Below are 13,545 nucleotides of genomic sequence, written 5' to 3' on the forward strand. Positions count from 1 at the left end.
AGGCTGAAAAATTCTTAGAGCTAAAATGTGTTGTTATTCGAGATGTCATAAAAAGTGATGTTAAAATATCATTTCTAATGTCAGTCTTTTAGGGAAACCAAATGTCCCGCACCCCCATCCTAACACACACACACACACACACACACACACACACACACACACACACTCGTCCCCGTCCCACCACGGGCCTCAGCAGGGGCGACCTGTCCGGGCTCTCGCGCACCTCTAGTGCCCAGCTTCCATCGGCCTCCTGACCTTCCACGTTGTGATGAGCGAGCAACCTTGGGCAACCCGACGCAGCCTTTGCGGCTGCCTGGCACTGCCCGGAGCATGCTCAGTCCGGTCCTGACCCACTTCTGCGGGTCCGAACTCGGGGGCAGGGGGTCGGCGGCGCTATTTTGTCTCATTGGCCAGCGACCGGGAGAAGGAGGAAAGCAACTGGGAGTCTCTTAAAGCCTCCTTTCTCGGTGACAGCCGTCCCTGACCCGGCGGCGGAACAAGCCCAGTCTGCCAGCAGGAGCCACAAGCGTCAGCGTGCAGAGTCCACCTTTCCGGGTTTTGGCAGCAACCGTAGGCGAAGGGGGAGGTACGGAAGTAAAAGATGGGTGTGGGTGTGGCCAAGGGCGGGCCTAGAAGAGCCGGGGAAAAGGAGCTCGGTCCTGGCCCCAGAAATTGACTGCGCCTAGCAAGTCAAAAAAAAAAAAAAAAAAAAAGGGAGTGGGGTGCGCAGAATATTGCTGCCAGACTTCTGCAGGAGTTTTAGACTAACCTACCTTGTTTTAAAAGCATCATGTTGTACATTAGAAAAAAACTTAGGAACGACAAATAATAAAAAATAAGTAAATTTTAAAATCCCTGGAACCACACCACTCAGAAGACGCCAGTGAACGTCCTGCGTGTTTTCTTCCAGCTTGTTCCGTGCGGGCTTTAGAACTGACAGCAGAGTCGCCCGGGAAGGCTTGCGAGGCCTCTGATCGCAAGGTGGCTTGGCAGGTGGCCTTGGAGACGGGGTAGGTTCGGGGGTTGTGTGGCTGGTTCTCTCGTGTCCCGGGATGGGATTCTAAGAAACCTCTCCCTGAGTAACAGTGCGACGCGCCGCTCCACAAAGTTGCAATAGAACCCCTGTCTGTGCCCTGCATCTCAATTACCAGTCATGCTGCCCGAGCATGACAGCATCTGAAATAAATGCCTTCAGCTCCGTTATAAGCTCGGCGTCCTGCAGCGGAGGCCGGCGCCAGAAACCGCGGGGATCGAATGGGGGACTCCCTGGCACCCACAGCCCGCCCCCTCTTCTGCGGGAGGATCCGCGGCTCCCACAGGTTGGCCCGCCCCGCCCCGCGCCGGTGGCTGCTGTGAAAACCCGGCGATGACACCGCACCCGGTTCCGCGCCTCCGCGCCGCCCGGCGAGCCGCACTGGGCATGCTCAGCACCGGCCGGCTCTGGCTCCAGTGGGTGGGAAGCGCCGCACTCCCGGCCGCCCGCCCGCCGGCGACGCAGCCCTCGCTGCACGGAGCTGGCGGAGGGGGCTCACCCGCTGTAGGCGCTGCGAGTCCTCGGACGGGGAGCGCGGCGCGGCGCGGCGGCCGCTCTCAGGCTGGCCATGGCGAGCGGTGCACGGGGGCCACCTGAGTGGCAAGGCGGCGTCAGGTTAGCGGGGGCGCCCGGTGAGACCGGGCTGCGAGGCGCGGATAGCGGGGAGCCTCACACCTGGTGGGCGTTCGAGTCGCAGCTGCGGCTGTCACCGCGGAACTTTCTCGGGCACTTAGGGTGGCGGAGCCAGCGGCGCAGGCTGCGCACTGGGAGGCGCGGCGAGGTCCCTGCAGCGGGCTCCCGGGGGTCGCAGGATGCTTCAACATACTGTGGGGCGGGACCCGGGGAGGGGGGGTGGGATGGATTGGGGACACCGCCTCTCAGGCGTATACGATAAGCCTCCTGTGGCGTGGAACGCGGTGTCTACCGTGCGCTACCGAGGAGCCTCCCGGGTCTCCCAGGGGAAGGGGAAGCCAAAGTGCGCTGGGGGCCTTCGCCTGACTCCAGGTCGCTCCGGTCACCGTGCCTCAGTTTCCCCGAAATAGGGAGTAAGGTGTATTGTCCTGGCCCCAGAAGGCCCTGAGCGGGGGTTCTGGGTCCGGTTCTGGGAGAGCGCCTTGTCCTGCTGCTGCAGGAGTGCGGGAAGCTGTGGGTGCCTCCAGCCGCCGCCTCACGACTGGAGCTCTCTGAGTTTGTCGCATTTGCCTCCATAGCAAGTTGACACAGAATTGCTTCATGACGTGGCAAGGGAAACGTATTTCATCGGCTTAAAAAAAAATAAAGTATTTGCAGAGCTGATTTATTTTACGCTCGACCATTAACCTGCCTTCCCCATCCAAAAAATTGGAGCTTGCAAGTTGCAAGATTTATAAAGCAAGCTAGCAAAAAAAAAAAAAAAAAAAAAAAAAAAAAAAAAAAAAAAAAAGGAAGAATGTTTGCAGGTCCATTATCTGCTTACACTGTAGAAAATAACCTTTTATGGTTGAATTGCCATTGTTGTTAAGAATACTTGTTACAGAAAAGTTTGGTTACTGTAGCAATCTTTATTTTGTGTTAGCTTTATATTAAGAAGTTGGGAGGCTATCGTTGCAGAAGAGCAGTTTTTTGTAAAGTTTTCTCACTTTTGTTTCTACATGAAACACATTTTTTTCCAGTTGCTACTATGCTGAACATAGTAAAATTGTTCAATATGAAATGCAAGATGGAAGATTCATTTTCAGAAAAGTTAGACCAATGTAGTTTTACTGGCATTTTACTTATATATATTTTTTAAAAAAAGACAATTTGTAGATCCCACTGTGGTTTCTACTGTTGGTTCTTCCTAAAATATTTAGTACCATTACCATTACTAGGATTTTTGGACCTATTAAGAGCAAGGTAAGTCATCCTTGTTTTAATAGGAACTAGCTCTACCTCTAAATTAAAGTTATGTCCTCAAACCTATTTCCATAAGTACCATTTAGTGGGTTCAGTTTTTTCTTTATTAAGCTTATTATCTTGTTTGTATTCTTGATAGACCTTAATAGATTTTCAAGGTGCATTGACTTTTCACTGGGCTGTGAATAGCTTTCAATGTTTGTTCTTGCCTGCTCTGGTTCCCGCTGTAATTCCAGTTATCCTGGATGGTTTTCCCAAGTGTGCTCTATGCTATGCCTAAACATAACCAAGATTTAATAACAGGAAAGGCTTGAAATTTCCAGACACCTACAATAGCAACAATATGATTTCTACAAGCTAGGCCCAAAGTCCTCCATTTTAGCCAAATAGTTTGGTGTTCATCGCTCCTAAATGCATTTCCAAACACATTTATAGATAACTTTAGAATTCAGTGGTTCTCAACCTTCTGGCCCTTTAAATACAGTTCCTCATGCTGTGACCCAACCATAAAATTATTTTCGTTGCTATTTCATAACTGTAATGTTGCTACTGTTATGAATCGTAATGTAAATATCTGATATACAGGATGGTCTTAGACGACCCCTGTGAAAGGGTCGTTCGACCGCCAAAGGGGTCGCGACCCACAGGTTGAGAACCAATGCTTTAGATAATTGAGAAACACATATTGAGAAATTGTGCTTCCCTTTTCTATAAATATGCACCAGGTTAAAAATCTGCCATGAAGTAACACATATGTGTATAACTTATCCTGTACAGCAGGTCCGGTGTTCTCAGGCTGCATTCCCAAGTGGAAGATAGTACTGGCTCTGCTGACCTTGAGGAAGCACTAAGCCTTTGTGAATGTGAGGTTTAATATAGATCAATAGGTCCCTTCTAGATCTATATATATGGTTTTGTTTTTTAGTTAGGAAGGACAATGAAATTTAACAAAAGACATATTTAAACTCCACATTCTCCTAACCTAAAACTAACAAAAGCAACAGGGTTTAGATTCAAGAGGGATTTTATATTGCTAATGAAGAGAAAGTAGCAAAGTAGATTTTTATATTCAAATTAGAAAACAGGTAATAATTTCTTCTCTTTTGTACCTAACTGTTGGGTTCTTGCAGCTCAAATGCCAAGCACATAATTATTTTTTCATGTCTTTATATTTCTATACTTTATAGAAATTAGTAACATTAGATATTCATAGCAAACTATTACCTTTAAAAATATAGTCAAATCTCACTTCTGGAATGTCTCCCATCTCAAATAATTTGGTTCTCAACCCAACAACCCTTTCAGACACCTGTATGATCAGTCACACGTCTCTTAGGTGACAAAGGAGAGAATGTGTGAGTGTGAGTCTGTTTACCCCTAAATCTCGAATTGTTAATTGTGCTGTATTTTTATGTTTTTTTGGTGGTGTTGTTGCTAATTATTATTAAACTAGAGGTCTGGTGCATGAAATTCTTGCACGGGAGGGGGTGTCCCTCAGCCCGACCTGCATCCTCTCCAATCCAGGACCCCTCGGGGGATGTCCGACTGCCAGTTTAGGCCCAATCCCTGCAGGACCGCTGGCTCCTAATCGCTCACCTGCCTGCCTGCCTGATCACCCCTAACCACCTCTGCCTGCTGGCTGGATCGCCCCTAACTGCGCCCCCCCCCCCCCCGCCAGCCTGGTTGCCCCTAACTGCCTCTGCCTTAGGGCCCCCCCCCCCACCGTGGCTTTGTCTGGAAGGACGTCGGATGGATGTCCGGAAGATGTCCAGTCTAATTAGCATATTACTCTTTTATTAGTATAGATACATACAGTATGACACCATGGGCCCTAAGAAGATTAGTAATAGCAGCAAGGTGAAAAGAAAACTTATGAGAAAAACGATAGAACTTAAGAAATAGCCCTGCCGGTGTGCTCAGTGGCTGAGCACCAACCTGTGAACCAGGAGGTCACCAGTTCAATTCCAGGTCAGGGCACATACCGGGTCGCGGGCTCAAGTCTAGTGTGGGGCATGCAGGAGGCAGCTGATCAATGATTCTCTCTCATCACTGGTTTCCATCTCTCTCTCCCTCTCCCTTCCTCTCTGAAATCAATAAAAATATTTTTTTTTTAAAAAAGAAAGAATTGCAAAGTATGATAGAGGTGTTTGTGTGTCGGACCTGGCTACTAAGCATGGCATGGCAAAATCCACAACTAGCACAATTTTAAAATAAAGAGGCCATCGAGACTGCTGATGTTGCTAAGGGTGTGAAAGTGCTCACAAAACAATGATCACAGGCAATTGAGAAAGGTTAAAACAGGGAATCACTTGGGGGTCTGGAATGGATTAATTCAATTTACTTTCTTTCAGATGGGGAAAATGATTCAGATTTTGAACAAATGGTTTCTTGAACAGCCTTTGGGAATGAATTAAGTTCGAGAACCGAGGTTTCACTGTAGATCTTCCCTGCCACCCCATTCACATGACCTTAATTTATTCAACTCCTTGTTTGGCTTGCAATTTAAATATTTGAGGCTATATAAACTTGGCTTAATTTGAACTTTCTGTTCTGTTTTTAATGCAAGAACTTCCAGACACTGAGATACCAAGTAATTATTGTGGCAAAGTTGCTTTTAGCCTCCAACATAGTACAGTCAGATTTGTTAGATGAGTGTCATTTTCGTTTCTTTTTTTTTAAATTCATAAATCAGGCAGATAATATCTGCACTAACTGGACATCTAACTAAGCACTTGGCGTGTGGCCTATTCTTTTCTAGCCAACTATGACCACATTTTGTGACCCCTGGCAAATCATAATGAAGTTAAACATGGCCTTAGATGCAAATGGTTGCTCTAATACCTCCTTGGAGTGGTTAAAGGATTAAGGGGTTTGGTTGATCATGTGATGATAACCAGGTAAGAGCTGTCAGAAATAGTTTCTAAACTGTTCTCAAAACAGAAGTCCTCTGAATTTATTGGTCTTGTGCCTGCCTCCACCTGAGGTCTTTTCTCATCAAAATATCACAATTCATTTTTCTTCTCCACAATCTTTTATAGTTAGTCCCCTGAGGCTGCAAAAATGAATAAGACAGTGACTCATACCCAGTCAGCGAGACATGCTTGAGGACAGATAAACTATAGTTCAAAGCAAGTGCTGCAGGAGAGGTGGTTGTACATGGAACTGAGGAGACTTAGGAATGAGCCCCTTGGGTTGGAGGAAGAGGAGGGGTCTCATGAAAATAGTGACATTTCCATGGGACTTTCAGGAATGCCTAAGGAATTGGGTGGGGGACTTCCAAGCAGAGAAGGAGACTTTCCAGGCAGGAGGAACACCATGGTGGTATTTAGAATGATAGCTACCCCTCCCCCAAAAGATACTCCCTTTGGGGCTTGGCAGATGTGATTCAGTTGAGGATGTTGACATGGAGAGATTTTTCAGGATTATCCAGTGGGCCCAGTATAATCACAAGAGTCCTGATAAGTGAAAGAGGGAAGCAGAAGTCAGCCTCTGAGTGATGCCATGTGGGAGAGACTTGATCAGCCCTTGCTGGCTCTGAAGGTGGGAGGGGGCCCATGAACCAAGGAATGAGAAGCTGGCACAGGCAAGGAAACAATGGTCCCCTAGAGCTTCCAGAAGGAATACAGCCCTGCCAACTCCTTAATTAACCCATTATGACCCATGCTGGACTTCTAACCCACAGAACGGAAAGATAATAAAGTTCAGTCACCAAGACTGTGACTTAAGTGCCCTAGAAAGGAGCCATAGAAAGCAAATGCAGCCATACACAAAGAAGGATTTGGTGTGATGGAATAATAGGCAGGGGCAGGAGAAGGGGAATGAAGTGGTCCTTTCATTGTGAGAAATTTGATGTCATGCAAACGAGTTTGGATTTGATCTATTATAGATAAACAGCGGGAAACCAGCAAACGACTTTTAAACAGGAACGTGCAATGACGACTGCTGCCAGATCATCTTCAAAAAAAAAAAAAAAAAGCAATGTACAGCTGAATCTCAGGTTTCACAGGGCATTTTGACAAAGGGTGTCTAACCAGAGGTGGGTAGTGATGGATAGAGATCTGGAATCAGCATGTTACGTGATTCGGTTCTCTGAGTTGACCTGAAAGGACATTTGTAGGCCTGAGTTAAATGAATAACTGAAGGAAACTCATTCACAATTTCGAGTAGAAGAAGGACATAGACAGTAAAGCAGAAAGGCCAAGTAGCACTTGACTGCTTTGTTTCTGCCAGGCAGCTGCTGAGTTGGCTGCGTACCATGCAGACGTGAGCAGAGAGCTGGGAAAGCTCAGATTTAACATAGTTAACTGGGGAATGATGTTAGGTCATCTGGACCAACTCTGACTAGTGGGTAGTAGCTGCTTGTAGCGCCGTGGGCTTATACAGGCTCAGCTGAGGAGTTGCCATGATCAATTAGCAATGTTTACCATGGGCTCCATATTCGATGGGGCTGGGTGACAGCTATAATACTAACTGACCTAGTTTCTGTGTGTACATATATGGAATGTAATCATTCTTTCCAGACATATTTATTCGGCCTCTTTAATGTTCAAGGGCTTAGTATCTGTCCTGAAAATCCTTACAGTCCGGTTGAATTGACATCTCTGTGTGTCCAAAAACCTAACGTGAAGAAATCTTCTATCTTAGGGTCACAAGAGTGGCTTTGAATTGAAACTAAACTGTATGTCAGGAAAAAATGAGTAAGAGAGAAACAAATTTTTCAGGAATGATAAAGGAAGCCCTGGGCTGGCAAAATCTGATACTGGAAAGAACAGTAAGACTTGATTAAGATTGATATTAATGAAAATAAAACCCTATATCTGTATTGTGTAGCTTCCATTTGCATAACTTTGTAAGATTTTTACCCAAACTTCCCTATATAGTGATGCAATAATTGTTGTCCACTGCAGAGGAAGAGTTCAGCGTGAACTGTTCCTCTTTTTTAAATCTCTTCTGTCTTAGTTTCTGGGATGTGTGCCTTAGATATTTTTTTGTTTTGTCTTTGCTGTTGATGATTCATGTGTTTCTTTTTGTTGTTGTTTGTTTTATTTTATTTTTTATATTTTATTGATTTCAGAGAGGAACGAAGAGGGAGGGAGGGAGAGACAGAAACATCAATGAGAAAGAATCATTGATCGACTGCCTCCTGCACACCCCACACTGGGCATCGAGCCCGCAACCCGGGCATGTGCCCTGACCGGGAATCGAACCGTGACCTCCTGGTTCATAGGTCGACACTCAACCCCTGAGCCACGCCAGCTGGGCATTTTTTGTGTTGTTTTTTTTTTATTGCTCTTCCTCTGTTTGCCTTTCAAATTTCCATAGCTTCTACCTCACCTTCTCATCTTGTGGCCCACTGTGTTCTTCCCAGGTAATTTAATTTTTCCTGAACTGCATCAGTCACCCATACACCAGTGTCTCCAAATCTGTATCTCCAGATGAGCCTCTCTTATCTATTCAGTAATGAATTCATCATTTCATTCAATAAATATTGGTAATCTGAGAGCTTATAATCTAGTGGAGGATCAAATGTACAAAAGACAATTACAGTGAAAATGTGGAGTTATGGGTAAAGGTCAGTGAGAAAAGGAGTGTCTGGGGCTCCCCGGGCATCCTGGAGAGCTTTTGAACCATGACTTGAAGGCTAAGTAGGGGTTCACCGGATGTGCAAGCTTATGGAAGGCAGCATGGTGAAAGTCACAGAGGTTCTGGGGGGCTTCAAGGAGTTCAGGAAAGGGAATGTGAATGGGGACCGGGGAGGGGATGCTCCAGAGATGAGGTGAAAGAGGCCATGAAGGATCATCTATGCCCTGCCGAGGACTTTATAGTTTCATGCTTCTGACAAAATGAAGACATGGAATATGTTTTAAATCAGACTTTTTAGCATAAGCTGACTTCCGCAACAACATGGCCATGGCGTATGGACGAGAGGACAGGCAAGACTAGAGGCAGGTCAGCCAGAAAGGAGTCTATTAAGTGATGCCAGTCAGAGATGATGAGCAGGTAAACTAGGGAGTGGTAGCCATGTGGGCTGGAAAGAAAAGGATGTCATTGGATGACGTGGGTCAAGTACTGCTGATGTGTGGCCGGCACACCCTCTCAATGGATTTCAGGCTTAGAGCAATTCTCAAGGGCTCTCCTACCAAGTGCAAGACTTTGCATTACCAGAGGGACTAACTTCCACTGCACTGGCTTAGGCACAGGGACCTAAAGTACGGAAAGAGTGTACACAGCTGCGTGTGAGGGAAGAAGTCGGAACTTCATCATCACAGGGCACAGAATTTTGTAAGAGAGGATGGGAGAGAGAAGGAATTAATTCCCTGATGGTTCTCCAGCTTCCCGACAGAAGCATTGGGGGTTTGCTGATGAGAAAGAAAGAAACTTAGTGCGGGGTGGGCTTCCCTAATTCTGGGTCACAAAGTAACTGTTTGAGAGTCTGGGCTGAAGTTGACTCTTTGTGATCAGTGGGAAAGAGGAAGCTGGCTGAGATTTTTAAATATAATCCCAATTCTTTCCTTCCATTGAGGATTTGAGTGGCTCTTGGTCCCGGGAAGAGTATAAGGGAAGGCTTTGCCTCTTAAGGAAATAAATGGGTTGGAGTCAAGTGCTCCTGAATTACCCACAGAAGGGGCCCATCCAGCTCCAACAAGGCCAGAGGAGCCTGGGGCTAATTCAAATCATTCTTATCTCTTTATTAGAGCAGTGCCTCTCATAGACAGGCTGGGAGGCTGCTGTTCCCGTACCCTCCTGAAACTAGAGCTCTATATTTGTAACAGTGGAGACCATCCCAAATTGACCAGCAGTTAACTCTTATCCCAGAGGCCAGGCTCCCCTATAAAGAGGTAGGTAGATGCCTAGGGACTGTGCTTTCTTAAAGACCACTTTCCCTGGTCCTCAACAGAGGGAGGTATTTGAATGAAAACTGCATTAGTGTTTGGCTCCAAGAGTCACTGTTTGGCTCCAAGAGTCACCCAAGCCTTGTAATAACTATTGATGTTTCTTGCTGCTCAGCTGCTATTGCTAATTTTGTTTTGTAAATTTCTGCTACCCTAGGGAAAGGGTGGGCTGGGCTGCTTTGCCATGTTACTGGGCAGCCTGCACTTCCGCTCTTGCTCTCTCCCAGCCATCTTTTTGTCATTCCTGCTGCCAGTCCCAAGTGGGAGGGAAAGTTTTTCCCCCCTGAAGGTTGGCTCAAGCCTAGATTACTTGGTCTCTGAGTGAGTCTAGCTCCTGTTAGACTTCTGAATGTTTTTCTCCTTTCTAAAACACTTTTGAGGAACTTGAAATTAGCGAAAACATTTGAATATCACCAATCCTTTGCTTTACTGGAGGCTGAGCATTTCTCTCCAGTACATCTGAACCCAGGACTTACAGTGGATTTCTGGTCCTTTCCTGCCTTCATAGGACATCTCATCCCCACCTCCAGGTTATGGCCATCTATCTCCCCTTCTTTACTGGGGTGGTAGTTTTTACCAAAGTCTTTTTTATTATTTCTCCTAAGAGCCCCTAGAGGCCTCTTATTAATAGAATTTCTGGAGGGGTGCCTAATATCCAATAGCGTTCTAGAGATGGGCCTTGCTAAAAGATGCTGTAACAGGTTTTTATTCTTAATTGGCATGCCATGTTTGTTTTCCCCCCACTTGTCTAAACTGCCCTATCACCTTTATTCATCTTTCAGGACTTGGTCAACCCCAGGAACATTCTGTGACCTTTCCAGCTAGCCCTGACTTAATTTCTGTGGTATTTATCCAGTTTGGTGCTTAATTATATGTGACTTCGTATGCAGATATCATCAAAATTCTAGGCACCTCTAGGGTAAAGACCTGGTCTTAAAATGTTTTAATCTGCCCTGGCCAGTGTGGCTGTTAGTTGGAGCATCATCCCTGTACATATCAAGGTCACGGGTTTGATTCCCTGTCATTGGGGCACGTATGGGAAGCAACTGATCTCTCTCTCTCTCTCTCTCTCTCTCTCTCTCTCTCTCTCTCTCATAAAAAAAAAGCATGTCCTCAGGTGAGGATTAAAAAAATAACAAGTTTTTTAATTCCCACAGGAATTGGTACTAAATTGATAATAGTAGCCTCATAAATACTTTGAGTTCAATTAATTGATATGACTGGCTCCTAATTGTTTTCCTCACTTGCATGAATCTGACTGCCCAGCTGAGAAATGATTGAGAACACATGGAAAGTGTGCTCAGCCTAAAGCAAATCTTCCTTCAAAAATTCTGTGGAAACCCTCAAATCTACATTTTCAACTATCTTCTGATGTTTCGTTTAGTATATTTCCCATTGTCACATTAAAAACCACTTGACTTGGGGAAAAGGGTGATCTTAGAATATGCACTAAAGTATTGCTCTTTGTACAAATATTAAAACAATACTTTTTAAAATAATAAATAATCACAATATTTTTTAATTCTTTTTAAAAAACAATAATTATGACAGTTTGGAGGTGCGCAAGCTGTGGTGTTCCTCACTGGTAACTGCATGCAGACAGCTAGAGTCCTGGACTGAGTCAGATGTATTTCTACGAGGGTTGGTGGCTTGGCCTCTGCTCTTTTCAGTGCATGATGGATAGAAACACATAAGCCTGCGTGTGTCCTGGGACAGCGGTAAGACCCAGAGGGCATAACTTCTGCGGTGGTGTTATGTAAACCAAAAATGCTAGGGGAACATAAGGGACATCGTCTCGTGCTCATAGTAAGAATTAAATTGAGTAGAATGTAAATTAAAGAGCCTCTTTTGGTCTGTTTTTCAAGAGGATCCAGTTCTTAGTGAATGTCTATTAAAAATACTTGGCATGAGTGATTTGGAGAAATGCTCATTATGCAATTCCACTTTGTGATAATGGGCTGGTAGAGAAATGAAACTAAAAAAAACACACTCGCCCTAACCAGTTTGGCTCAGTGGATAGAGCGTCGGCCTGTGGACTGAAGGGTCCCAGGTTCGATTCCGGTCAAGGGCATGTACCTGGGTTGCAGGCACATCCCCAGTAGGGAGTGTGCAGGAGGCAGCTGAATCAATGTTTCTCTCTCATCGATGTTTCTAATTCTCTATCCCTCTCCCTTCCTCTCTGTAAAAAAAAATCAATAAAATATATTTTAAAAAACACACACAAAAAAAAACATTAAAGCTTTTTAAACTACCCTCTCCAGTTATAGAGCATATTTTTTTCAAGTAGATGAAACTTTATTCTGATAAAAGAACAAACCCCGGGTGATCCAGATCTGAACTGTGGCTCTGAATGGCCCCAATCATAGAGCCAAAGAGACAAGGAATGCAGATTGGTTTTGACATTTTGAAATCTAAATTAAGTAGGCAGTTGCTTTTCATTTCAACAGTGGGAAGAATGTATATTTTGGGGGATGGGGAAACTTTCCCCTTTCCTTCCCTGTTAGTTCTTCTGACTGGTCGAATCATTAAAATGACATAAGGCAGATTGGCAGGAGAAAATCAAATTTGCAAAGTGCTCACAGGGAATTCACACAAGCAAGAAAATTCCTAGGACAGTAAGGCAACCTGAGGTATAGATGTCATTCTGGATTAAGGAGGAGGAAGAGGGGGGCTAGGACTTTAAAGGGAATTAAGCAGGTCACAGGGAGATGAAAAGAGTTAATGTTTAGTAAACAAATACTTGTTGGGCCCTCGTGAATCAAAGACACTGGGTGGACTTTAATGAAATAGCTTTGCTGGGATCCTCCCTGTCTACCACTCCTAGATCAGTTAAACTATAGTTATCTATGAAGATCGTGCCTTCCTGAAGCAGGTATTCTAGCTTAAATTCTTTTAGGCAGTAAGGGGAAGGCTGAGGGTCTTCTAATCCTGCTGGACCGTGACTGTTTCTAGCTCAGAATAATCTGCCTAACAGAGTGACACATCTTAGGGCGGCTCATCAGAACCTACACAGGCTTAGGAATTATTCCCCACAAACTGACTCATCTCAGACCACAGCCAGAGTCCAAGGACAGGCTGGATTCCCATAGCCTCCTTCCACGCTCCCTGAGCCTCGCTCCCAGGGCCGAGTTTGGAACACCACAGCTGTCACGGCTCATATCAGGATAAGGTGCATTTCCCAAGACTGACTTTTAGAGAAATCTTCATTGATATTTTAAAGTTAGTTTTGTCCTAGAGAATATTTACCTAGAATTTCTAAGAAATGGGTGGAATTTGTCAGAAATGCAGGGCAAATGTAGCTGCCCAGTAAATTAGTAATATGTCTAAATGAAAGGGCCCAGAAGTAATATAAATTCAGGTGCTTGGCTATGTGCAAAGCATGTCTCCAGACATGGGGATATGACAGTGAGGAGTGTCTACTGCAACAGAAGCCCAGCCCTCTGGGAACTTATATCTTCGCAGGGGCAGACACGTGCACACATACATGGAAGAAAAAGGCAGGGTAAACGTGGACAGCAGGTGATGGGGTGGGGCCCACTATCTATAATAATAAAAGCGTAATATGCAAATCGACTTAATGACCAAACAGCAGAACGACCATCCAGACCATCTTCTGGACGGCAATGCTATGACACACACTGGCGCCAGACCAGCCAAAGCGAGTACAATGCGATTGGTCGCGGGGCCCTGCCATTGCCCCAAGATGGCCCCGCAGAGGGAGGCCCAGGCCACCCTCTGCAGGGC

The 13,545-nt window shown here is 45.4% G+C and overlaps 1 protein-coding gene across 1 annotated transcript in view; it reads left to right on the forward strand.

Annotated features, from left to right (window-relative positions):
• The first annotated feature begins 371 nt into the window (after nucleotides 1-371).
• The window catches only part of MFAP3L (microfibril associated protein 3 like), a 49,058-nt gene continuing 35,884 nt past the window's right edge, over nucleotides 372-13,545 (forward strand). The window contains exon 1 of the mRNA XM_059697646.1: nucleotides 372-1,648. The gene's annotated coding sequence lies outside the window, so the exon portion shown is untranslated. The remainder of the gene's footprint in view (nucleotides 1,649-13,545) is intronic.

The sequence above is a fragment of the Myotis daubentonii genome, chromosome 5 (assembly GCF_963259705.1).
Source record: "Myotis daubentonii chromosome 5, mMyoDau2.1, whole genome shotgun sequence".
Taxonomy (NCBI): Eukaryota; Metazoa; Chordata; class Mammalia; order Chiroptera; family Vespertilionidae; genus Myotis; species Myotis daubentonii.